Source organism: Balearica regulorum, chromosome 8 (genome assembly GCF_011004875.1).
Source record: "Balearica regulorum gibbericeps isolate bBalReg1 chromosome 8, bBalReg1.pri, whole genome shotgun sequence".
In the NCBI taxonomy this organism is placed as follows: Eukaryota; Metazoa; Chordata; class Aves; order Gruiformes; family Gruidae; genus Balearica; species Balearica regulorum.
The window spans coordinates 29,196,655-29,224,140 of NC_046191.1; the positions used below are offsets into that span (position 1 = coordinate 29,196,655).

Consider the following 27,486-nt stretch of genomic DNA (forward strand, 5'->3'; position numbering starts at 1 on the left):
AGTTAAAATTGAAGTGAAAATACAAGTTTCCACACAGACATGAAACCACAAGCTACCAGAGCTGCGGTCCCCATGCATCTTTATACCAGAGGAGAGGGCAAAGCACTTGTTTTGTTTTTTGTTTGTTTTTAAATGCACGGAGCAGTTTAGAGTCTAATCAACTAAAAACTCCCTTCCACTTCTTATTGCCGTAGTACAGTGTCATTGGTAACGCATTCAAATCCCAGGGCTGCAAAAGATAATTACAGCAGGGGAACTCAGCCAGCTACCGCTGGGAACCTCTTCCCAGCCTTTCCCAGTTCTGGGAAGCCTGAGCTGAGCCCTGTCCTAAACACCCTGTAAAACAGATGTCTTATGCAGCATGCCCAGAAGGCCTTCCCCAAAACTAGGCTCTTTTGGATCAGACAAAGGGAGCAAATTCCAGCATCCTCCAGCCCTTGCAGTGAACACGGCTCCTTTGAGAGCGAGGGACGATCCAGCTTGGAGAGTGCCTCTCCCCACAGCTGTGGCTGCCTGGCTCTGGGACAGTGGCACACTTTATTTCTGTCACTGATGCCACCTGTCTCGGATGAACAAGGAGACTGAGGAGTTTCATTCCCCCCAGAGATGCCCTCAGAGTTGATCAAAGCCCTCAAAGACTATCTCGAAGGTGACCAGGCACCGAGGGTGCAGCAACATCCTTGCACAAGATCGCTTGGTCACCCTCACCCCCAAGCAGCAGAGCTAACGCAGCTGCCGAGCTGGCCGGGGTAAGTGGAAAGGGACCGACTGACAGACAAGCCACAGATCTTACAGCTTCAAAAACAAAGCCCCAAACCCTAACATTGCTACTGCTCTCCCCACCGAGCAGCGAGGGTCTCGGATGGCCAGGGCAGCCTGGCTCTGCTCCACCACCCCCATCCCCAACCAAGGCAAGACAAGGACCGCACTCGCCTCCCAGTTACTCGTTCGGTCCTTTTATGGGGAAGATTGGATCATTTTATAGCAGGGTCTGGTAGACTACTCAGCTTTCCCTTCCAGACTCCAGCAGAAAGAACTTGACCCGTGTCCTCAAACCCTCTTAGTCATCGGGCTGAGCTGCCTCTCCCCTCCTCCCACCACCCTCCTCTTTTATGGAGTAGCAACAGCAGCAGAGCATGGGGTGAGAAGTCAAGGGAAGGACAACTTGACTGATGGAGCTCAGGTTGTGGGGTCAGCACAAGGCGTCGTGATCTGGGCTCAGACAGAGCCATTTCCTCTGTGATTTTATCCGATGCGATTTTTATCTTTCGTCTGTTCACACGTCATGCCACCTGGACATAATACAGAGCAAGCTGAGCGCTCAGCTCCAGACTTAACCCCTTCCCTGCCTCCCGGGAAAGCGGGAGGCCCCAGGCATGGAGCAATTCTGCGCTTGTGGCTTTGCCTGGCAACAAGGGGCTTTTCTTTACGGGCCCTTTTTATTGCCTTGAACATCTGTAAGTGGCAGGTTTATCCTTCTCTGCTGACCCCATGGACAATGTTATGATTTACCCACAAATTTCACATTCTTGACAGTGTTCATTAAATGTGATTTTTGGTATTTGCTTTAGGAGAGGCATGCTGGTTTTTTGGTTCCTGCTCTAAGCCACGTGAGCACAGCCCTGGTAGCTTGCAGAAAGGGCTCCTCAGGTGATAGTGCAGACATAAAAGGCAGGCAGAAACAATTTCCTCTCACTGCACCAAAGGCATTCAAGCCTTAGCAGCTGCTTATATACAAGGATGGAGTAATGAAGACCAGCCCTCTGCTCCACTGAGCCCAAACTGAGACCGCAAGTGGAATTAGGTGGCATTTGACACGAGCACAGGTGTTCAGACCAAGATGCACTGGAGTCATACCAAAACCAAAGAACATTTTGAATGTCTACAGAGGAATTGGCAACAATCCCCCTACCAAAGTCTCAGCCATTGAGCACGTCAGATCTGAAATCCTTTAAAAGGCAGATGAAAACCATCACCCCTGTTCAGTGGGTGAGGACCAGCATGAGGAAGGAAGGGGAGGAAAGGGATATTAAAGCCAGGACCTGTCCCAAATGCCATGTCCCCAGCCATAGCACATGATACCTCAACTAACTGCTTCATCACTAGACATCCTCTCACCTCTGCAGGCTGGGCAAGCGTCCTCACATGACATCTATTGACCTTCCTTTCAGCTCTATGTAGCATCAAATCCCATGGTCCAAACAGGATGCAGCTCCAGCAGGAGACACAGGGGAGATCCAGCCTGTAAGACACAGTGGAAGGGCTTGCAGGAAGCCTGACGACCCCCATAACACGTACTACCGATCTCCTCCAGACAGGACTCACCTTCCCAGCCCTCCGCCTTTCCTGGCTCCTCCAAAGCACCGAGGGCTGGCTCCCGCATCCGCCTAATTCCACCGTGATAAATTACCACCGGATGGGACAAAAGTAGAAACTGTATTGAGCACAGGGTATTTTAAGGTGTTTATGTTTGGGGGTTTTTTTTCAAGTTTCTTTATTTGTTTCCTTTCTTGCTCCTGGTATGATAACAGGAGAGAGAGTTGGAAGCTCCCTGTTGTTTATCTGAAAAGATTAGGGGGAAAAAAACAAAGTGCAGCTAGCCACAAAAAAACAGTACGGGGTCTTGAGGATATTTTTATTTTAATTTGTGGCTTCTTAAAATCAATTACCTCACTTTCTGAATTAGGCAAAAATATCTGGACAAAACAGCACATTCTCAAATAAAACCCTTTTGGCCTTCACGTGTGGCTCCCAACTAAGCAATCTAGGGGTGGCAAGGTGCAATATTTTTAATGGCCCTTTCAAATCAAAGCATCTTAGAAGAAGAGGCAGCAAGTTACAGTTCTGGTTCTCTTTCAGAACGGCTATGGTAGAGGGCAGGGATGACTTGGTTTTTCAATAAACTGTACGCACAGTGAACACATACGAATGAATTTCAAAAGGTTAAATAATTCTCATGCAGAAAGTCAACTCTCTTTTGACATTAAGAGACTCCTTTATTTAGGGCAGCCCCTACATCAAGGGCTGCCAAAAGCCAGGTAGGTATAGTGGGAAGGATCTGTCCATAAATGCCCAGCTCTCATACACTCCCAAAGCATCTGCTCTTGGCCACTGTCAGGAAGAGTTTACTATATCAGAAATGATCCATCCAGTTTGGCAGTTCTTATTTTTCTTACAGGCACAGAAAGCCAGGCATACGACTGACTTCAAGAGAAATGGGCCCACTTGGCTACATATCAATGTTCACCCAGTGGTGCATCAGCTCTTTGAGACAGGGACCTTCTGTCCTGTGTCTGTACACCACACGGCACAGAGGGATGCTCAGCCACCAGAACTCCCACAGCCTCTGCACACGTCCAGGTGTAAGAAACTTATAGTCCCAAGCTTTACCCTATACCAACTTCACACAAACCCCCATTTGCCACAAAATTATAATACCTCTTTTTCCCTTGCACAGGAGAATGAATGCAAAGAAGTTTGACCTTAGTGTATCTACTTCAACACGATCTTCAGCTTTCTGCTGTCTTCAGGTAATTACATCCCTTTGGCATCTCCCCTCTCCTTTAACTCTTTGCATCAGTCACCCACTCACTGGATTTGCCCTTGTAGCACATCCCCAGAGACAGAAACACTCCTGCCACTCTGCACTAGAAAAGACACAGACACCTGATGTCACTTGTAGGTAGTCAAACCCTTCATTCAAAATTTATGTTCCCAGATATGCTTCTCTCCACACACAGAAAATAACCCTGAAAAAAACCAAACAGACCACAAGAACAGTTACACTTTCTCCCTCTGGGCTGGGGAGACAGACGCTCCCGTTCCCACTACTCCTTCCCAAAATACCTCTTCTGGATTTTTCTTTTAAAAACCCTGAGTTTCTAAGACATCCACAGAAACCACAACTTCCAGATCCAGGTTTTTGTGGGAAGACTCACGCTGTGCCACCAAGCCAGAGGTAGCAAACGCTGCTGCGTCTGCATGTGGCCAACACCCCACAGAGAACAGGCAGCAAAGCCAACCCCGAACCATCAGACCATCGTTCTTGCCAGCAAGCTGCCAAGGGAGACTTCCAGCAACATAAATTTTGGGGTGCCCTTGCTCTGTGGTCAGCCCCAGTCAAAGACATCTTATCACCGCCCGTTTCCCCATGCAGCACAAATTCATGTCCCTATCATTAAAGGGACACATGGTTTATTTACTCATTACCATATCCAGCTGTTGGCTTTCCTTCTCCCCATATTTCAGGGTAAGTAGTGATTTGACATAAATAATACCCCATTCAGCTCCGGCCTGAAAGATATTGTAAATATAAAAAAAGTCTTCAGCTCCAATAGCTCTTTTCAAGTGCTCCGTCCAAACCCTACTTAGTATGGGAGTGGGGGGAGGTTGGGAAAGAGAAAACCCAACGCCATTACTTAAATAGCCCCATTAAAAATGAGCACAGAGTGAATTACGGCTTTATTAAACAGATGACATTACATCAGGAATGATGAATCATAATGTTTCTTTTCGGGATTACAATGGTATATGACCTCTTCGGCTATAATCATTTGCCTCCTATTCCGAGCCACCACCAGGTGCGCTGGCCCCTCTCCTCATCACATTAACACCAGCACGGGAGACCCATGGGCATCTATTTCTTGAACTGCCACAGCTTGCTGCTGGGGCGAAGGGCAGGGTGGGGGATGATCCCACTGGGAAGCCCAGAGAGGATCCTGGTTTTTGTTCCCAGCCCTAGATGGGCAGGGAAGGGCTGGATGCCTTCCCGGGGAAGCACAGGGGGTTTCTCCAGGTTCCCAGGCAGGAGGGTGTCTGGAGTCTCAGGGTCATCCTCTTGCCTTGGTTTCTCCTGTACCAGAGGAGCTGAGCGGGGTGAAGCAACGAGCCAGCGGCCAAGCTCACAGAAGTCATCGATCCCTTCCATCCCTCTGCACCTCTCAGTTTACCTCCCAGCAAGCTCACGGATAGATCCATAAGAAGAGCTCACACGCCCTGGCTCCTTCCACACCGCCGGCTCTCGCCCGTCTGGCCCCATGCTTCCACAAATCCAACAGCCCACCCGTCCTGCCCCCGCGGCCACAGCCAGTTTCTCCTGAGGAACAAAAACACAGACATGCACAGAGCTCCAAAGCCTCAGGAGAGGAATCTGTGGTGGGAACCAGATTTTGGGGCTGTGTGTCTCGAGGCTTTTCACACCAAATTCCCTTCCATCACGAGGGCTGCATTGGGGCATATAATTGGGATTTGAAGAATATCAGAAGAATGGGAGGTTGCATAGTGCAACATGACTGGGACCACACAGGGTACAGCAAGAAGCTGTCAGGTAAAGGACTCCAGACTGCAGCCAGACATAACCCTCTGGTACACGTACTGCTCTGCTGGTTTACACACCAGAAAAGCAGATCATCACTCCCAAAGCACAATGCATCAATTTAGCTGTTAGCTGGCTCTGTCCTTTGCAGAGCTCTTCAATACACTCCTGACTTTCCTCGTTTGTTTAAAGCCACATCATCTCCAGGACAGGTCACACACATGGATCAGAAGGAAAAGCCCTTCTGAAGACTGATTCCTCTCCCCATGCTGGTCCTTGCAGGATTGACAGAGGAACCGTTAGGAGAAGACCCAGGGATCCCAGTCCCTGCAGCCCAGCAGGTAGCGCCATGGCCCAAAAACCCTACGCGAAATGTTCCCCACGTTTTGTTCCTCTCATCCTGCTCCCAAGGTTTGCCTGACACCTATAAATAACCAGGAGAGTGTGACATCCAAACTCCCAGATAAAGCAATGCCATGCCACAGTCCCACACAAGCCAACGGCTTCTATTTTTACATCTTTGGTGAGAACCACGTGTCAGCTATCAACAACACACACACACACAAAAAAAAGCGCCCCGGCGCTCAGATCCCCACTCCCCCTCCACCTTCTGCTCAGGCAGACCTCAGACAAGCGCCCGGCAGCCCCATCTGCTCGTCACCTGCTAGCATTTGGGTAGCAGATACGTCAAACTCCCGGCTCACGTTTTCACACGTAGGAGTTTGCTGTCTAAGTGATGAGGCTGTCTGTGCTCCCATTGTGCTTTGCCATCCAGAAGGGTGGGTTTTTTTCGGAGCCTTTACAAAACACTGCAAGCCAGTAGCTCTTATGTAAGCTACCAACCTCCTTGCCCCCATTTTACAGACTGGGAAACTGAAATGCAGAAAGCAGGCAGAACGCAGCAAGACCTATGACCTCCTGCATCCGTCCTCCCCACCGTAGTCCTCTGCCCCTAACAGATACCCATCTTTTGCCTCTGAGATGTTCCTCTGTCTACTCATCTCTACAACTGCAGTTGCTTCTACAAAAAAAAAAAAAAAACAAAACAAAACCCAAAACACACACAAAAACCCACTTCAACAATAAAAATCTGCCAAGGGAAGTTGAGCTCTGGCTTTGTCCCATGGTGGTGAAAATGTCCAGGGTCTCTTAAGCTTGGTCACACCAGGGGAGGCCAGGACTCCTCACCTGCCTTAGCAATAGCAGGTCCCTTTCAGTCTGTCCCAAACAGCCATTTGCACCTCTCTTCCCCTAGGTCTTGGTTTGACCTCTCAGCCCCAGCACAAAATGCAGAGTCCTACAAAAACCAAGGGCATGTCCCTAGAAAAAGGTTATTAACATCATAAGGGATTGAGCAATCGAGGTGTCAGCTATGATTCCTACCCCCAGGTGGGCGGCAGCATCTACAAGGATTTGTGACGAAGCATAAGGAAAAAATAAATCAAATAACTAGGAAACTGGTAAGTGGACAACTTAAATTCAGCTTTTACACATCAAAATCGACAATGACAATCATTTCTCTTTCCACTGCAATTGTTGCAACAACACTGACTCTAATCTTAAGAAAAAAAGAATATCCGCCCTGGATTTCACTCTAGTCTAGAAGTGAGTCAGCTCTCAAACCTCAGCTAGAAAGGCAGGCACTTGCTAGGAAGGATGTGGGAAAATAGAGGGTTAGATTCACCACGCTCCTCTTGGGTCATGCTAAAATTACTACGATTTAAGTTAATGAATAGATTTCCTTTTGTTCCAGCTCAGCTTTATTCTGCAGCATTACAGCCCTTATCCCAAGCTGGAAGCAAGCGCTATTCAGATAAAACAAAGCCCAGCTTCCCTTTAGCATTACCACCAAGACTTCTTCTTAATAATATTTATAAAATAGCTATTAAGATGGGAGGGGATAGTAAAAACACATCTGTAAAAGTCAGGCACTCGGGTTATAAAATACCAGGAATTTAATGTGCCCTGCAACACAAATTCCATTCCCGCCCACATGTTTGCTTGTTTCAAAGCATCTTTAATGGCAGGGCCACATCCGGCTTGTTCCTCAGGACTTCTGACTCATCCAGGCTGGGCACCTGAGCAAAGGAGTCCCTGGGGCTCTGCTGCTGCAGCTCCTGACACCTCTTACCGCATTGGGCCCCAGTCTCTGCTTAGACCTGCCTGGCACTAATTGCGGGGGCCGTTTGGGTCAGGGCATGTCCATTTGGATAGCCTCACCTCCTTTACAGAGCAGGGAGGCTCAACCACACCTTGCTTTGAGCTCTCCATGGAAAAGAGGGTGATAGAGGTCACAGCAGAATCACAAGTGCCTAGCACGTGGGACTTGCTCCTTGGCAGGCTCGGTTTGGCACCATCTGTCCTTCTTCTAGGGAGCAGAAAAGCATTTTTGTGCAGCCTTTGGCAAGAGCAGTTGTCCAGGGACAGTATCGCATGTGGCATGTTCCGCTCCCTTGTCCCAGCAGCCTGCAGCAGCAAGGGACAGCTGAACCCCTAAAGTAGATCTGAACGCTGATGTCTTCCCATCCTTGCCCTATGTTCCCACCATCACCAGGAAACCAACAGAGAGGAAAAGGCAGGCTACCTGGCTGCTCTGGAGCACTGTGAAGTATTAGCCTCTTGGGAGTTACTAGTAGCCCAGGCAAGAAGGTAACAAGGTAGAGACTTCCCTCAAAAGGTTAATTTGCTGGAACCAAGCATCAGTGCAACCACCAGGACAGCTAGAAGGAAAAAAGCTCGCAGGCAGGCAGCTGCCCAGCCGGCTTGCTGCCGGACACCGAGATCACCACGCAGAGGTGAGGCACAAGACCAAGGGGCTGCGATAGGCGACAGGCTGTACCTTCAGAAGTCCTGGAGATCTGCACACTGAGAGACAGGGCCACAGCAGCACCTCTAATGCAAAAGTTTTCAGGTCTACAAGACCCTGATTATCCCAAACCGAGTGTCATCATTTCACTGCAGCCAGCCTCAGTGCTCAGCATGTCTGGTTTCCAGCATAACGTCAGCTGTGGAGTTCACCCAGCAACAATTGCATGGAGCCCCAAAGAGCTTGTCACGTCAGGAACACACTGAATCAGGTTGCAAGGACCAGCAAGTCAAGGACCTGGGAGGGAGGACTACCTACATTTGACGTCTCTGGCTGCAATAACTTTTTGCTCACTTTTTTTCAGCATCTTGATGGTGAGGAGGGGATGGGAAAGGAGATTGGTGAGAACAGGAAGAACCATTGTATTTATCCAGGCTGACACCCCGCATAACTCTAGCCAGAGCATTTCAGCTATAACCCCTGTGTTGCGCCAAGCATTGACACTAATAGGACAACAGCTGAGCAATTAAAAGGAGAGTAGAGACAACGAGATATCAAGTCAAAAAGGCTCATGGACAAGAGACAGAAAGACCTAATTTCTGCCCGTTTGCTTTGGTGAGTGGAATACTGTCAGACAGATACCATGCTCAGGAAAAACTACATTTCTGTGTCACCACCAATTAATGCCTCTTCCTTAAGAGACTGGAATCCTCCTGCCTTTTTGCTGGACCAGGTTTTTCACACGGACCTTATAGAAAGCGTGTCAGAGCTTGCAGTGCACAGCATCCCTCTGCACAGATTAGTGGCTGAAACAAGCCACAGATTCTCATTTAAAGACTGTTCACAAACTGTGGGAAATGAGAATTTACAGCGCCTTCACTAGAGATAGAGGCACAGGGCACACTGAGGAGAGCCTCTGAATCAACAAACTGAAGTCTTGTTCACATACTTCCCCAGCAAGAGTCAACAACCAGTACAGTGTGGGAGTGGTTGTACTGGTTTGGGGGCCCTAGGTATAACTATTACTGAAATTCCTGCACATGGGATTGTACATCCCCAGCTCTGCGGGTCCAGGGCAGCCTTGAGGACTGTGGCTGGTGAGAAAGAGCCCATTCCAGCCAGGCAGGACTAATGTCCCTAACGTGCCCCCGCCGCCAAGTGCCTGTGACCCAGTCTCTTAACAAAACCCTCCAAGGTCTCACGGGAAAGTCACAGCAAAAAGCCACCGGCGGGGCTGAGGACAAGGTCAGGAAGGAAAATCAAGGGCGGAGGGGCAGCCAGAAAGCACAGACAGGCTGGGAAGCCGGACATCAAACCTGGTGTATGGCAGCAATTGAGAGAGGAAGAAAAGCAGGACCGGAGGCTGTGTGTCCGATCATTGCTTTCACTAGATTAAAAATGTAAATTCCCTGTGTACTAGCCTGCCTTGGAGATATCGAGAGTAACAGGCAATTAGGAGTAATGAAGCAGCAATGACAGCAGCAACAACAGGCAAACATCTCTGGGAAAGGAGTGGGTTTGGGCAATAGGTGCAAATCTCTCTCCCTCTTTGAAGAGTGCGTGGGAAGGGGTGTCTGCTCCAGCTCTCCGTTTGCTTCGCCGCCGGTTTAATGCTTCCTATCACGCAGTGGTCGTATCACATTTAATCTGGGTTAATAGGATCGCTGGCACGCTCAAGGGAGACATTGCTGGGAAGAGGCACAGGCAATGTGACCCATGGGCCTCGGAAAGCCACAGGCACAGGCGGCTCTAGAGCCAGACGCGTGCTTTGCAGCTGGATCCTCCGGGCGCTAATAAAGGTCGATCATACACCGTATGCCCTTCCCCAGTAGGGTGATAACAGTCTCCCTTTGCTACCCAGCCATGCACTTCCATGTGACTAACAGGAGTTTAATCCCTCTGAGATCATGATCCATCACTGCTGGGGAAACCAGTCAAACAGCACCCCACCCAAAAAAAATCCAAAAAAATAAATGGGAATAAATTGCCAAGAACAACGGTAGAAACATCACCATCTTGGAAAACCAGGCTAGAAAGACAATTTGGCATACCCCGGTCCCTCTTGCGCAATACGGCAACACCGTGAGCAGCACCGGAGCTGAGCAACCTTGGAAATACCTGCAAGCCACCCACTGCCCTGTGCTCTGCAAACACAGCCTGCAACGGAGTAACACCGCACCGGCGTACCATGTGGACACCCCACTTCCACCCCCACCCAGGAAGTTTAAAAAGAGAAGAAACCTGAGGTTTAGACACCAACAGCCTAAGGAATAGAAGGAAAAATGCTAGGAAGCATCAGAAACCTGAAAATAGTGTGTGGGACAAAGACCCACACAAACCTGGAAAATACGGGGCAAGGGGAGCTGAGAAGTAAGAGATACTGAAGGGCTGGTGAGAAGGAGATGGAGCTACGTGGAGGCGACTGGGTTATAGGCAATCTTACATCAGTTTATGAAAATATCCCATTAATCTTCATAGCGCAATCTTAATTGCAAAATCTTTCATCAGCCTTGTTATTTGTGCACCTGTCACTGGAGACACTCGGAGTTGTTTTGTCGTCATTTCTCACACTAATTAGAGGGGCTTGGGGTGGTTTGTGGGGTGGGATGGGGAGGGGGGGGGCTGTTATTTTTTTAATTGTCCTCGAGCACAGCTCAGCTTTATGGTAACGCTGCCAATTAGGGTCCCGCCCTGCTCAGGGCTTGTAAGCCTGCTAGGCACATTACAGAGGACTAGAGGGGTTGTTTTAATTAAATACCCCCAGACTAGTAGGGAAATATTTAGAGCAATTTAACAATCTGCTGCAGAGTTGTTAAGCCTCCAATATATCTGCTTAATGTTCATTTGGGTATTTAATAATCTCCCTACCTTATCTAATCCTGTTTAAATTTAAAGAGATGCATCTAAGCTGGTGAAGTAGCTAGTGCTTATTAACAGCCGCTGGTTATTAAAACATATTTGAGATGTCATCACCAGCGAGCAGTCCCAGTAGCAGGCAGGAGACTTGGTGCCTGCGGATGTATTTCTTTCTTAACTGGGGCTGCCCGGGGACAAGACCCAGTACTTTCATCGCAAGGTCTGCTGTCACCACACCGGTACCCTCAGTGTCCAACCTGCTTCATCTGCCTGTGGAAGGGAAGGTGGTGGCCTTATTGCATAATTAATCAAAGCTACAGGTTATTTATTTTTAAGGCTCTTTTCCCACGACTTTAGCTACTCAGACTGGGGAATTTTTAAAGAACTGGATGTTTTGTTTTCTCAGGTTAATGGAAATTGTGTTTTGTTTTGCTCAGCCAGTTCTTTACAACTCTGTGAGGTCCACAGAAAAGTCATTTGCCTGAGGATAGCCTTGAAGGTGAAAAAGACTTTATTTTGCAAGGTTTGAGTTCAGCTGTCCTTACATAATTTGTATGTTTCTAGGCTAGCTGTCTTGTTCTTGGTGGTCTCCTTACCTCAATTAGCTGCACTGCCATTTCCCACAGCAACACTCTTCAGGTTACCCTGGCCGTCTCTCCTCTACTCTCTCCGAATCAGGTAGCTCCAACACACTTCAAAGTGGTGCCACTCAAAACTGCGATCAGGGCAGGTCCCAAAAATATTGCTGTCACAGACAAGAAGAGGTTGTTATAGAATACACAACTCTCAACTTGAACAACTTATACAAAGAGGGTCAAGCCAATAATTTAAGTTTAAATGTGAAGTGGCCTCCAGGCAAAGCAAAGAATTTTCCTAGCACATTCAGAACACGAACAGTAAATCTGTCTTAAATCCTATGAAACCGAACAGCCTAGACTGTTTCACAAGCACTAACCCACCCAACTTTAAAAGTAGCATCACTGCTGAAGTTAGAAAATAGCAGCTGTCTATGTAAAGAGAGGGCAAAACTCTGCCAGCCAATTTAAAACCAGAAAACACACATCTGGGAGAAATCTCCTTGCCCAGTTGAATGAGAAACACTGTTCTCAAGAGCTAAGGGCACAATACCTTGAAGGTTTAATGTCAGCATCTTCGGCTGGGCAAGGTTCCCCATCCATCTTGTTCAAGCCAAAGTATCTCAGGTTCTCACCATGAAGGGCTGATTTTCATCATAAGTCTGGTGCTCTGCTTTTGGCCACCTTGTTTTGAGACAGAAATGGGCCATTTGGAGAGAGTGAGCCCAGAAGTGACGCATCTGTCACATGCGCTGCACAGAAGCAGAGGCATCCCAGTTGGTCCTCGTTGATCCAAGAGCAGCTTTCAAACAATCTGCCAGAAATGGGAAGGGAAACGTTTTTTCAGCCACATCCACCACAGAATATAAATGACAGGCTAGAAACTGAGGCAAGGAAGATTGGGTCAGATGGGGGGGACGGGATGTGTGGAAGAAAAAACCCAGCACGCTTTCTATGCTTCTTACATTATTCTTGTTAGAAGCCCTAGAAGAGCTTGAGCAACGTCTACCCCCAAGGGTCTTTAAAAACAGATTAGTCCAGAAACAACATAGGTAGAGTTGATCTTACCTTGGGGCAGGGAGAGAGACTCGCACGACCTTGGCAAGGTCCTTCCAATGTCTCTTCTTCTGTAGCCCTATGCTGTAGCACAAGCAATGCTGAGCCCTACCCCATCCTCTCTTTGCCCTACTGCAAGGGACTGGTTTTGGTACCAGCCAGAAGATCCCGTACTCTAGAAACAAGCTAAAACCAGGGACAGATAGTCCATAAACACAGTCCAACTGAAGCAGTATTCTGGCCTGTAAGGCTTGTTGGTCTCGCATGAAAAAAGCTAACCCATTTCATATCCTCAGCAGAACCCCCAAACCCAAGCCCTCCTCCACAAGCAAAGCCCACAGTCCCCACTCCAGATCTGGATGACAGATGACCAGAGGGGAGCAAAATGAACAGATATTTTTTGTTTGTTTGTTCTTTGTTCCTCCTCTCTCAGACACTGGTGTCATTTAGGATTTTTTGTGGAGGAGACGCATCAGCACAGTGACGGATCCTGTCTGGTCCCATCAGCACCGAGGCGTCGTGTCCCCAGAGTAACGCGAGAGGACTGCCGTTCCTGCAGGGAAGGCTGCTCAGCGGGAGGTGTCAGCCTGGGAAACACAACAATTGTTTCTCTCCCATCAGTTCGGTGGCACTTGGAAACTTTCAAGGTGGGGGAGAAGGCTGAATCTGAACCCAGAGGTGTGCCAAGGACTTGCACCGAAGGACAGGGAGCAGACTTCACACCCAGGCATCGTCACGATGCCAGCCGCCCACCATGTCAAGGGAAAAGGGACAAGTATACTTCAAGTGGCTGTTTCCTACCGGACATGCCCTGCGGGGTAAGGAAAGGGACTTCCGAGCCCTCCTCCCATTAGCTGACACTTCCCACCGCACTCCCTCGTCACCTCTGTGTGCAGAGCTGCAGTCACAAGTTGTGGGTTTATTTAGACTCTTAAAAAAAAATAAAAGGATGCAACCGTTTACAATGCAATTTCCTTAATTCTCAATAAAGGATCCTATTTGCTTCCTCCTCCATAAGTCACCTCTGGTTTCCCAGTGTGGTAGCAGGACAAAGGGACGGCGTGAGTTAACACTCCAGTGCCCTCTAGCCCACACAGCTTTTGCTGTAGCAGAAGGACTTTGCATCCCCTTTCACAAGAGCATCAGAGGACTTCAAAGAAGAAGTGAAGATGTGAAGAAAAGCCTGGTGGAGACTGGCTGTGCTGTTCTACCTGCCAGTCAGATGGGGATCCAAGGTGCAGCAAGACTGAGCTGTGTGCCAGACACACGCTGAGGAGCATCAGCTCTCTGGAGACCAGATCACCCATGCTCAACACCCTAAAATCACAGCTGGGACTGTAGGTATATATTTTATGTAACACACAGGGAAAACTGCCTGCAAAAACCAGTCTCTGCATTTGGCTTACTGGGAAAGGAACTGGATTCTGGGCTCCTTCTCTGTGCAACAAAGTGGGATGCACCGATATCAAGTACACATGTATTATAATACCACGTTTAGTCTCATCTCTGCTGTTTAGAGCTACCCAGGCCTTGCCTTGTGCCAGCAGGAGATGCCACGACACGGCTCTCCACCGGGTAGAAAGCGCTTGGAGGAGCTGCCTGTGAACAGCAGGCTCAGAGGGAGAAACCAGCAGAGGCATGCACAGAGCAAGTGATAATTTCTGTGCTGTGCAATTACAGCTGGGAAGGAGTAAACCTCTGGTGCACAAACCTGCCAACAGTTTACTGCCGACAAGGAAACAAAACCGACAGTTGACACTGGAACAGCTACTGATACCCTGTAATCATCTTAAAAATAGACTCTTCGCTAAACCTGCTTGTTAGTAGTGAGAACATATGCTCTTTTTAAGGGGGGGGGAGAAAAACCTCTCAGCATCTCCAAACCAACATATGCATTAGCCAGAGCAAGTGTTTGGTGAAGCTGAAGCTGCAAGTGTCTTCCCAGACCTTGGTCCAGTCCTGCTGGATGACCAAGACAAATCGAGATCCCGCATTGCTACAGCGCATCTCCCAGCATCAAGCACACTTAGTCCTCTGAGCCCAGCAGCGAGCGCTTGCACTGCTATTTCAGACACACAGCTTATTCCGTCTTATTGCACATATATACATAGCTGTGTTACCTAGCACAATGCTGCCTTCAGCGCCCCATTCCTGCTGCACTGTCGCATGGAAATGACTGCTGTCCTGACTTCTCCTGCTTCTCAGTCCATCAAGGTCTGAGCGTGATCACAGCAGTGAGACGTCATTTCTCTGCTCATTCCATAGTCCTCTCCCCAGCGCTGCTCAGCCCCATTGCCCTGCTCTCCCTCTCAGGACTCTGAAAGAAAGCATGTGACATTCCCCCACATCTATGTTCCTCCAGTGGCTAACATCTGCTCCAGTGGCTAATGCTTGCCACGGCATCCCTTTTCACAGGACTATTACAGTCCATACATAAGTGTCTGACACAGGCAGAGACTCTCCATTACCCAGACATTAAGCCACAGTGAAGCACAGTACTGCATCTCCAAACTATGCCACCAGACACCTCCTGGGTGATGGAGCAACCTGATCCTGCTGTGCAGGCAGGCAATAAACCCCATCGGTTGCATGATGCCCTTCCCCAGGCTCCTGGTGCACAGCCTTTACTCATGGTGAGTAGTCCCCAGTGCTCCTTTTAACCACAGCCCCCTGGATCCCAGCTACTTTCTCCCACACCAGTGGGCAGAGGAACACCATCTCTGAGCCAAGTGCTCCGGAGTCTTCCTGCAGCCTGGAGCACTCACACAGAGCTGGATGACAGCATAACCCTGGCCCAGAGGCCGTGGCACCTCAGAAAGTGCCGAGTGTAAGGTATTCCCATGAAGGATAGCACAGCTCAGGACTAATCCAGAGTCCATCAAAACAGAGAATTAATCAGGATCTGGTCTGGCCTGGGTTGGGTTTTTTTGCTTGACTCCAGCTCATTTTTATCAAATCTTCTCAAAGAGACAACAATATCCATCCAGAAAGGAGAGGGGGCTGCTTTGGTCCCTACCACATTCAACACAAAATTCACCCACCTGCAACTTGCTGTCCCCTCAGTGCTCAACACATCAACACTGCAGGGGAGAGAGGAACAAACATTCCCTTGTAAGTGGATTTCATTTTGGTATGAGCCATTTAGCGATTATATCCATTTCAATTTGGGCAGGGATCCAAGGTTAACATCCCTGCTCTTGTTAACAGAGCTTTGCTTGCAAAAGCCCATCAGCTCAATTTTACATCTTATTTGGAAAAGTGAGTGCAATGTTGCACTGTGCACTGGGACGAGGGGAGAGGACAGGTGGATCTTGGTGGGGCTCTGTGACTGCTGTAGCTCAGAGTAGTTTCCCTAGGACTCCTGGACACATACCACCGGTCTCCTCTGTCTGCCCCTCATGAACACAGACATCGCATTGTTATTGTACAGCCCTAGGGTGCTGAGCCCCAGGGAAACTTCAGAGACCCTCCTTTATCTCCGCATGGCCAAGGAAGATCTCCGTCAACAGAGGCACAATGTACAGCATGAGGGTGGCATTCAAAGCCACACATTCCTTTAAAATCCACATTTATGCATACTGTGGTTTCCCAGTTCCTAGGAGTCACATCCACTTCTTGGTGGATGTTACTCCACCAAGGTCACGTTGCTAGCCAAGTTCCCGAGGTCCCTCTGGGTCCTTTGGTAGATCGGCCAGCCAAGTTCAGCCTGCATGTGCTTCCCTGCCTTGCAGCCCTCCTGGGAAGACCACAGCCTGTACCTACACACAGTGATGCACCAGAGCAGCAACTGCAGAGAATCAGTCGACCCAGGAGCTGACTCCAGAGACCATCGTGTCACAGAAGGATTTCAAACCCCAACATCTCTGGGACAGCAGGCACAAGAGTCCATCTTGTTATGGACTTGGTAAATCCATCTTACCAAGTTATGAACTACGGTAAAAGCTGATCTTTAACAGCCTGGATCTCCAGGCACCTTGAGACACCTCAGAAAGCAGGGGAGTGGATGCATGGTCTTGGCTCCTCTAATTGCCAGCCTGGAGAGGATTTGGCTCCACACCAGCAACCACCTTGCTGGCAGGAGACTGTCTTTTCCTGCGTGACTGTCTTTCCCCAGCACCTGAGCAGGAAGACGGCTTCTTCACCCAGGGCAAATGGACTAACGGCTTTCACTGAGGCGTTCTCAGATTAGCTCCCAACAGCCAATACTGCCAGCATGAATTATTAATCAGCGTGTCATTCAGCCTCAGAAGCTGATATATCCACACCGCACAGGAAAATAGCTTTTCGCAACGCACCCGCGTCAGCAAGCCCGAGGCGAGCTTGCCAGGCACTTTCTTGCACCTCCCCACCGAGCTGCTGAGAACTGGCAGGAGGGGACCCGCAGAGGTCTGCTTGCTGCCTTCTCCAGCAAAGAGCCCCGCCAGCCCCACGCGCCTCCTCTCCCAGAACCAGCTCCGTGCCCGGCTGCATTAGCTCACACATCCACCTGTCACGCAAGTCACTCGTTTGGAAAATTATTCTGTTGGAGCATCGCTGAGGACACCTTGCCAGTGAAATATCAGACAACATCAGGCGGTGTTTACTTGCTCCAGTGCAGATACTACACATTTATTATTTACACTTTGCAGTGTATTTTTAGAGTTATGTCAATAAGACTGAGAGTTATCAAGTGATCTGCTTGCAGTCAGTCAAAAACTGCCATGATTCCCAGTTTGCCTGAGGAATTTTAGGACAGGGATTTACCATTTCACACAGGCCTAATCCACAACTGGAGATCTGAGAGGTTATTTGTTTGGATTTGCAGGACCTCAAACCAAGTTTTTGTATTGCTTACCTCCTCTACTTCCTGCATGAGGGTGCTCCAAGGGGATCTAGTCCTGGGGGGAAAGGAGGGCTCCTAAAATGGTGTAATAACGAAGCACAGATGATCTACCTTGGTCCCAAGCTTCAGAAGAGATGGTTGGGATGATTTTTCTCAACTGTTCCAACCGTACTAAAAACAAAACAGAAGTGGGAAAAATTATTAGGCCAAGCTGAACATGTTGCCTTACTGCCTGGACATATTTGGAGACTGATTAATCAAAATTGATGCACCGGATACTAGGCTTAACCGAAAAGATCCTGTTCATTGCTCATTTGTGGTGAGTGAAAGAGAAGATGAAAAGTATTTCCCAGGTGGCATCTCTTGCATTGGAGGGCTTTGTGCTTCTCCTGAGTTCCTTCACGTGATGATACCAGCTGCATCCCGCTGAGCCAGAGCCGTCCAGGCACCACGGCTGCCCACATCTCTCCCTGGGCCAGAGGCCAGCTCTCCTGCACAGCACCTCAGCAAGAGGATGCAGTCCTTCCAGCCAGGAAAAACTTGGGAAAGACCAGGCCAGCACAGCCAGCGACTCCCCAAGCATGGGGAACACCGATGGATCTGGAGACAGAGCGTCACGGCTGTCTCACCTGCAGATGTCAGCTCCTGTCCTAGCCAGTATTTTCTCCCATCTCTTCTACTGTCTTTTGTCAGAGAAGGGAGAGCAATGTACATTTCCAACCCAACCATGGCACAAGCTCATTATTTCCCTTGCTAAGAGCGGCTTAACAGTAAAAGTAGCAAATATCCTCCTTGAAACCTGAACACATTTTAAAATTCTTCTTTTGAACTGTCTTTTGAAATTAAATTTGTATATCTAGAGCTACAGAAAACGACTTCAGAGAAGTTCACTGGATGGTATAACTTCTAGCGCTTTCACCAGTAACACAGACCAGCCACTATTTCCCTCTTCCAAATCCGGACATGACGGACCATTGAGTGCCAAAGAGCAGTAATTATCCCAAAGAGTTTAAGACATTGTTTAAGAGCTCAAATTAATAGCCAGGCTCCAGGTGGTAAGGCACGCGTCATCTCTAGCAGCAGCTCTCTGATGTAGAAAGATTAGCCAAGGTCCTCCCCCCATTCTCAGCGTTTTTATTCTCAGAAGTGCCTTCATGGTTCTGGCTGAAAGACCAAAGCATCCAGCCATACATCTATACAAAGCTACAGGTACTTTAGCAGCCATGCTATGCTGCAAGTCCCATTTCCATGATGGGAAAGGCTTAAGATTTGGTTCCTGAAAAGTCTGTTTTCATCAGGCCTTAGGTTGGGCTGGTTCTAGCATTCAACCCGACTCTGCTGTTCAGCAGCAGAGATCTGAATTCTTGGCCTGGTAATGAGTGCCAAGGCAGTTGTTTTTATCTTATTCAGTCAAGAAGAACATGGAAATCAATTTTTCCCAATCTCAGTTATGGCTAGAAATCCATTCCTTTTAGGCCAGCTACAGGATTAATCTATTGAATGGTTTGCAGGCATTTTGCTGACATACAAACATTTGAAGAATACATTATGCTTCCCCCCTCCTAGTATAGCATTAGTGCTTCCCCCCGCCCCCATAAACATCTTTGTGCAGGAATCCATGAGACAGGATGTGGAAATGTATCTCTGCCTTGCAAAGTAGCCTCATGTCTGCAAAGTTTTGCACTGCACTTAAATCACCGGTGCTTGGTGACTTCAAAAAAAAAAGAGCAAAGACACCTAGCGATGCACGAGACGTGCCAGCAACACAGAGCGTGTACTGAACTGCCTTTACATAGCCAATACTGAACAAAGCATCAGCAAGTATAAACAAAATAAATGATATAAATTCTAACTTCAGCAGAAGCCTTGACCTAAACACCTGCCAGTCTAACAATTAGTCTCCTCTGCTGGCTTCACAACATCAGGACATGCATGTAAAAAGCCATCTCACCTCTATTACGATAGTGGTCTAGTGTAATTCTGGGGCCCATGAGAAAAGGTAGTTGACCATAGTTTATTCTCTGCTCAGAAAAATGAGGATCTCATCACTTGTGGTCCTTAATTTGGTCTCCAGAAGATTTCTTGCCCTTTTCTCAGCAGGATTGCAAGACACTGCAAACTTTCTGGAAGAGTGTATTACATTTAATGAGATAGTTGAATTTTAATTCCCCCCCCCGCTCCCATTTTACAGGCATGGAAATAGAGGCAAGTTTTCTTCTTTCACCAGCATAAGCAAGCCTTCCTGAAAACACTGTGCTTTCAACACTAGCACCTTTTCAACTCCTGAAGAGTTGTTTCCCACCCAAACCTGGGGATACATTGCCCTTAGTTCAAGTATGTGCGCTTACCCATAAGCGGCAGGATCTAAATTTCCATTTGTCCAATATCACAGCTTCTCCACACCCAGTCTCCAAATGTCAGCATTGTTTGTAAAACTTTCCACAGGTGATGAATTTCAGGCCAAAGGCTAAGATTTGTTTTAAAATGTTCTTCACAAAATTTGATCTGGGCAGCAGTATCGAAACTGTTTTGGAAGAACAGAGAACGATAAAGCAATTATATCCCATGCAGCAGGGCAGCAGAAAGCAAGTGCATCCATCTCACCACAGCTGTCCTTCCTTCCTCCAGCAACCTGAGTCCAACAGACTGTGCAGATCTATTTCCCACCACTGTGGAGGGCACTACAGGTATTTCCAACTCAGAAAATACTTTCTATGCTATAATGTATTATCCTGGCCAGAAGGGACGTATCTAGTTATAAAGACGCGGTAGCCCTGCTTGCTTACCTACAAAAAGGTTCTACCCCCCAGGGCCACAGGGAGAGAGCAGAGCTGCTCCAGAGCAATCCCCACCTGGACACCCTGCCTGATGCAGACAGCAGTGGAGACCTCAGCATCCATACAGGAAAGCTATCTGTTTCTTTGCCTCAAGATGCCATGTATGGATGCAGCGTAGAAAAGGGAGCAGAACAGCAGCACCATTCCGGAGCCGTTCCTATTAGCAGCTGATCCCAGCTCCAAAATAGTCAGCTACAGACACCAACCTCGATGCCTAAATGGTACTACATTCACCTGGAGGGTCACATTGTCCACTAGACCTCCTCTTAAGAGCTCTCAAGCTGTTCGTGAAACACATCTTCAGGCCTGCCCCCATCATGATGTCCTCCTTCCCCCAACTTACCTATCCAAATTATTGCCCCTCTGTTTCTGTATCACTCACCTGCTGGGCTGAGACTAAGACAATGCATCACACTTGCTTTTCACCTAGGCACAAAGCTCCAGAAGTGGATTTTATCTCACACAACTCCCAGCACTTGCAGCAATGCATTTATTTCCTCATGAGCCCTCTGGATGGTCTCCAGTTGCCATCAGCAAGACCTTAGTCAACAGGTGAGTCCCTCCAAACAGCAACACTGTAGGTTGAAATAGGCTGTTTCTGGCTATCCCTTGCAAGCCTTTGTTGACTGCACCAGGATATAATCACCAGTCATAAAGCATGAAGAAACCTACACCATTCTGGGAAACAAGTCCCCTTGTAGGCAGAGCAATGCGCAACGTGCCCATGCTGTGCATTGTCTGGAGAGGAGCATGGGACGCTCAAGGACTCCTTTGTACTACACCACAGAGCACCACTGGAGAGCTTCCATCAGGTTCTCTCATCTTGCCAGGACATCCAAGACAGATCCACAGTAACTGAATAATCAATTAATCCTCCTGTAGAGCTCCATTTACATAATGAAAACACAGCCTCCCAATATACCACTATTTTTCAGTTGTCTAGACTAATATATCTGTCCTGTAGTTGGAGGGGGGAGACCTAACACAGCTTCTATTACGGATGGCAGAGTTCCAGCTGAAGTCACGTGGTGGCAATAAAACTTCTATTGATTTCATGTAAGCATTTAACCCTAGCAGAGCATGTATTCCTCCAACAGCCCACAACGGACTCTGCATCCAGCAACCCAGACTGAATTACAGTTGCACCTCACACGGAGCCTGGGGAATCTCTTCTTTCGGAGCTAGAGAGAAAGAGAAGTCGTAGACAAGCAGAAATCAGACAGGCTTCACTGCGTATTTTGAAATACGGCAATGAGTTTGGATTTTTCAGTTCGATACGTGCAACTCATCTCAGACCGCAAAGGTAGGTCTCGCCCTACAAGCCTCAATGAGAAACAAAACAGCTATAACTCTAGATCCAACCCATTTAGCAAGTGAAGGCCTAGGGTTGGGCTCTGTCCTCAGAAGTCTTCTCCCAGACTGAAGACTAGGCCCAGTGGTGCTGAAACAACCCTCCTCCTCCTCCGCTCCACACAGCGCTGGCCAAGCACAAGCCAGTAGAGACTCCAGAGCTGAATTAAAGCCCTTACTCTTCCTCCCACTTTCACCTCCATACACAGGATACGAAGAGCAATCAGTACCTCGCAGCAGGGCCCGCTGGCAGCCCCCAGCTCCCAGCCAAGCTAGGCTGGCTGCAGATGGGCCATCAGCAGGGAAGGCTGAGGTTCAGCTGCAGTCTGCGGTCCTCCCGCGGACTTCTGCGGGTCAACAGGCAAATAATTTTGAACTTATCTCCAAGCCCACAAAAGTCAGTGCAAGACTCCCCATTAATCCCAGACATTGGAAAGGGGACCAAATGTCTGGCCTGCATCGCCAACAGCACAGCTGGGCCACCGGAGATAAAGAGACAAAGCTTTTTGTCAGACCTTCTCCCGGGCAGGACCGTCTCTGTGTGCAGTATGACAAGCCCTGAACCAGCATGCAAGGCTCCCACTGCTTCAGTAACAGCACTGTACCGATGCATTTCCATGAGAGTGCAGCTTAAGTGAGCACGCTCTGCCCTCCTCTGCTTGCTACAGGTTGTCTCTTCAGCCTGCAGAAGTCCAGGCGAACTCGTACGTCTTGCCCGAGGGATCGCATTGTGCTTTGTTGACGACACAGCCGCCCAGCACAGACCCAATGACTTCTGGCCATTCCCATGACCAGGGCACACACACAAATCATCTGCTAATTGCAGCAGCCTAACATTGCAGCTGGTAATAAGGACACTGACGCCAAACCGCAGGGTTCCCCACAACCAGCTGACAGCTATGCTGAGCACAACTTGTCTCCATCTGAACAAGCAACTGTTCAGGCAGCGAAGGCAGCTCCCCCAAGGTGCTGTCCTGACCCAGCACCATTGTCAGAGGAGACAAGGTCTTTGGAGCACACACACGAAGCACCAACAGGATCTCACATGTAAGCCAAGGCTGCAGCATGCCGAGAGCCATGAACTGCCACACTTAGGGACACGTGGGTTGGCCAGACCCTGTGGGGACAGGACAGCCACCATGCCAAGTGAGTGTCCGGGACATGTCCTTAAAGTCTCCCATCTCCTCCCACCCAGCCAAGCACAAGAACAGGAGATTTTGCTTCCTGAGTAAGCAAGTACCAAGATTTGCCTTGACATTTGTAGGTCACTGGAATCAAAATGTTTGGGAAGGGGAGACTTCAAAAATCCTTGAAAGCTCAGCTCTTGCCAGCACACCTCAGTCTCAATCTGCCATGCTTCCTTCTGGGCTTCCCATGTCCCCCACAACATCCTTCTCCCTTTTGTCATGGGACAGAGCTTCTCACCTTATAGCCCTCTCTCCCCATGGGGTGGGGGAAATCAATTTCACCAGCACCAGGATCTCTGGTTCTTCTATCTGACCTTCCAAACGGAGCCTAGGTGGTGCTTCCCTAAAACAAACAGAAGTGTACACATCTCTGCTCCTGCCCAGGTGAGCTCTAGGCCTGTTTCTTCTCAAAAGCCATCTCAAATGTCCTCTGAGGAGCCCTGGCCTGCTTGATTTTCACAATCATTCTTGCTCCTCAAAATAGGAATTCCAAGTTTTGCAGTCAAAGGTCCCTCCAGCTCCTCTGAGCAACCAGGGAGGAGAAAAGTGCAGACTAAATTAGATTTCATGGGGCAAGTCCTCTAAATTTCTTGCAGAAGCACACACAAGGGTGGCTTGTATGAAGGTGTTTCTCTGGTGTGTTTTGTGAATTTGTTTTGCCAAGTTCTCCCCAGGTAACAGTCTTCAGCTTAGAGGAGACCACTAGGAACCACACACAGTGCTAACAGAAGGGCTCCCTGCTTCCAGGGCATCCCACCAAGGCTTCAACCACAAGGAGAGCACTGGGCTACTGTGATCTTGTTCTCCACACCCAGGACCAAGGCCCAGAGTTTTCCATTGGCTGAGTGTTCCTCTGCATAGTCCTGCCCAAGGATGACAGCAAGACATTTAGACTTGGCAGCCCTGTATGTCCCAGGCATAAGTTTTGGAACAGACTCCAAAACCTAGGATGCTGATATCTTCCTAGATAGCAGTTATGTTCCTCTGTGTGGCTTCTGTCATGGCTTTCCCTGCTTTGCCCCTCATGTCCTACATCCTCCCGCAGTGAACACAAAGGCATCTCCTCTTTTACGTAGCTCAGAACGGCTGCCTCACACAACAACTTGCTCCCCAGGTCTGGAGCTCTTGAGAACAGACTACATCTGGTATGATGCCGTGTTTGGAGTCATCCCCGCTCCCAAATGACAGTCTGAGCCACGCTTATGTTACCAGCACCAGAAGCATGTTCCCCACTTCCTAAACATTGCATCAGAGCACAGTGTCAGAAGCATTTGGAAATGCATTGAAGCTGCCTCTGCATATGTGTGTCAGAGGACACGCACGCATCCCGTCTGGAAGCTAGAAGAAAGGCCATCTGCCTTTCATCGCGAACTGGTGACGGTCGCAGATTCTCCCTGTCGCTTTGGCTACTGCACGCTGAGCTGTGCCCAGCTCCACAGCGTGCTCCAGAGCCACCTCCTGGCTGAAAGGATAATAGTCCTGGAGAAGAGCAAGGAGACTAAAAACCAAACCAAAACAAAAAAAAACCCAAACCCACTCTAACAAACCCAAACACCAACCCCCAAATCCCAGTCGTTTGATTTATAGCTGCGACACCCCTCAATATTGAGTTTCAGCAGCACCTCCCTTCAGAGACACTACCCCACTCCCTTTCCTACGCATGGCCCCAAATCCAGGACAGCGCAGGGACCTTCCCATCAGAGACAATTCTTCCTGCAGCGCTGCCTGCCTTCCCACCCTGGCTCCGGTGCCGGCATGTCCGCTGTACCTGCACCTTCCCTGACTGTCACCCTGCTGCCCTGCGTGAATGCCGCTGTACGTGCCCAGCTCACCACGCAGAAGCAGGGAAGGTGGTGGGCACCAGGCAAGGTAAAACACGGAGACTAAAGCTGAACCTTTGCATTCAGGTGTGCAAAGGCCAGCACTCTCCCCATCGCTTCCTCCCTTTGTCCCGCACCTGGCTCGTGGGCAGCACCACCCTGCTCCCCCAGCTTAAAATATTCATCTGTTTCAGCCACTTCTGCAGCCATTTATACCAGGGATTTTTCTTCTCTGTAGAAGATCTGTGCCATTCCTTTACCAAGGTCTGCTCAGCTCAAGTCACTCTGGGACAGCCAGGAACTGCTCCCCTTCCAGGCCAGAAGAAAGGACAGGAGACACAGTTATCCCAAAGAAAGGTCCTTGGTCCATCAGTTCAGAGCAGGAAAAACGTCTCTCAGTCCACAGCAAGGCCAGACCCTGCTGTTTTATGAGGCTTGTTTTCCAGCAAGGCTGTGCAAAACATCCAGGCAACTGAGCTGCCCTGAGGACAGCAAGACTCCGTTTACAGGGCAAAGTGTCCTTCCCCAGTCCTACCAAAGGCAGGTGAAGAGATTACCACCAGGATCCTACCTCTGATGCCCAGGTAACGCTCTTCACACTTGTTGCTACTTTGCACAACGAGAGGTACGTTACCTAACTCTGGAAGCACGGGCTGTAGACAGAGGCCAAGTAAAGCACAGATTTAACTCTACGCTCAGGTTGTGCACACAAAAAAACCCCTAAACCTGATAAGACATCATACAGAACCCTTATAAAAAGGTTTTGCCCACTGTAAGTGTGCTAACATCAGGTAAAGGAAGGGTTACAGCAATTTATAGTGGTCTCTAGCCTGGATTTCTTTCCTCTCAACCTCCTTTCTTCCAAGGTGCCCCTGCCACGTCCACCTCATCCAGCCTGATACAGAACAAACTCAAGCATCCTGCATGATCCCCAACACGAGACCAGACTGAGGATGCAACCACAGACCTCAAAAGGTCTGGCAAGAAGAGACAACTCACTGCTATAACCCCACTGCAGAGAAACCCGAAGGCAGCCAGAAATCCACCCACCACATACCCTTCAAACAGGTAGAAATGCGCCAGATGAGCAGCGTAGCCAGAAGTGACACTGGAGTCCTTATAATGTAAAAATTTCTTCCCATGTTGCAGCATGTTGACCTGACAACATGCCATCAGAATTTTAAATTATGTATCCGAAAACCCTTCTCCCTGTCAGCGAGCGTTTGAACCTGAAGCGAAGCCGGCAGCGGAGAAGAGCAGACAGGAGAGGTAATTACCCACGGTCTCCTCCAAGAGCTGACAGAAAGCAGGCCCCGTGCTGGAGATCCTGGCCTCATTACGGGCTCTCCTGGAGGCTGCAGCTGCTCCTCTCCGTGGTCAGACGTGAGTCAGAGCATTTTGGAGGAGAGAGGAACGCTCCTGCGAGCTCATTAATGGCTGCGGGGTCCATCAGCCACAGCACAACCGCAACCATGCTGGTGTTTGAAGCCAGAGCCCCAACGCTGTGCTCAAACTTCAGAGACTGAGCAAAAAGCCAGCCATGAAGTTGGCTTGCTCATCACTGTGGCATTTCTAATACGGGAAGGGGCTTTCTCCTGAGCCAGTGTGTGGTTTAGGGCTAACAGAAAGTGACGGAGCAAACTCTCACCCCCTCCTCATTAATGGCTGCAAGACAAAAGCTGTGAGATCCCACACGGTAGCTGGGGAACAGCTTTAGAAGCCATACCAACTTCTGCAGCAGAGGTACGTCCCAGGGAAAAAGACATTCGGTCCCAGGAGAGCTGCCACTCTACAAAAATCAGGGTCTCCCTGAGGCTGCACATGCCCCTCAGACCTTGCCTGTGCGGGTCTCAGCCACACAACCCACGGATAAAAAAAAAAGCATATTGTACCTCTTTCCCTCCCACCCTCTGCTTCCCACCACCATGCTCACAGCCCAGCCTTGCCCCTTCCGTTTTGCACAAGGTGTCTTCAACAGGTTTCCAGTTGAAGACCTTGGGCCTCCAATTGTAGGAAGGGAAACACAAGTGCACAGCCGAAGGACTTGCAGCATCAGTAATTTGTGCTCCGTCTCTATCCACCCATCAGCCGTTTGAGAGAGAAACTGCCAGCTGGGCACGAACTACAGACCCAGACAGCAAAAGGTGATCTGTCCCAGCCACCTCAGCCCCTTCCTGCCCAGGGAAATAAAAGTCCTGAATAGCAAAGAAGCAGGGAGACAGACATAAATGGCCAAGTCCTGCACAGGTGTAAAAGTCCTGCACCCGTTTACTCCAGGGGAAGAGACATTAAGCATGTGAAGCCACTTGAATACCAAAACAGAGGCGCAATGGTGATGGAGAACTTGCAATACATAATATCCCTCAGATATGCCCTCGTGGCTGGTGGCCCAGGCTGAGCCATGATGGAGCAACTGGCCAGGGGATGCGGCAAGTCCAGGTCTTCCCAGGAAGCCAGGAATGAGTGTCTTTGCCTTCAAAAAGGTCCACTGTTAACTAGCAGCTTCCTTTGGGAAAATACAGACCTCACAAAACCAAGATCTGCAGCATGTCTCCCTAGCAAGCAAACCGCCTGCCCTTGGATCCAGGGAGCACAAGGCAGAGAGAGAGGAAAGATGCGTCAGGCTGTTCAGCCCCCCGCTCCTGAGGAAAAGGACAGGAGGGGAAGGGACAGAGAAGAATGGGAATAAGTCACCCCCACAGCCACCTGCTCTACAATTTCCTCCGCCTTCCATTAAAACACCCAGTGCTAGAGCCACCACGAACACCAGACCGAGTCAAATGGATCTTGGTGCCACTCCCGCTGTCCCTTCATGCCTAAATAATTAACATAGCCAATCATTTCCTCAGGACCCATTTTCTGC

General features: G+C 49.1%; 1 protein-coding gene and 1 long non-coding RNA gene across 2 annotated transcripts in view; one reads left to right on the forward strand and one right to left on the reverse strand.

The window, feature by feature from the left end:
- Positions 1-17,594, reverse strand: part of LOC142602689 (uncharacterized) — a 33,613-nt gene extending 16,019 nt beyond the window's left edge. The window contains exons 1-4 of the long non-coding RNA XR_012836452.1: positions 17,442-17,594; positions 12,105-12,365; positions 11,573-11,721; positions 2,161-2,242 (exon numbers count right to left, since the gene is read on the reverse strand). This is a non-coding gene — a long non-coding RNA (uncharacterized LOC142602689). The remainder of the gene's footprint in view (positions 1-2,160; positions 2,243-11,572; positions 11,722-12,104; positions 12,366-17,441) is intronic.
- Positions 1-27,486, forward strand: part of KLHL20 (kelch like family member 20) — a 494,534-nt gene that overhangs the window by 299,313 nt on the left and 167,735 nt on the right. The window lies entirely within an intron of this gene.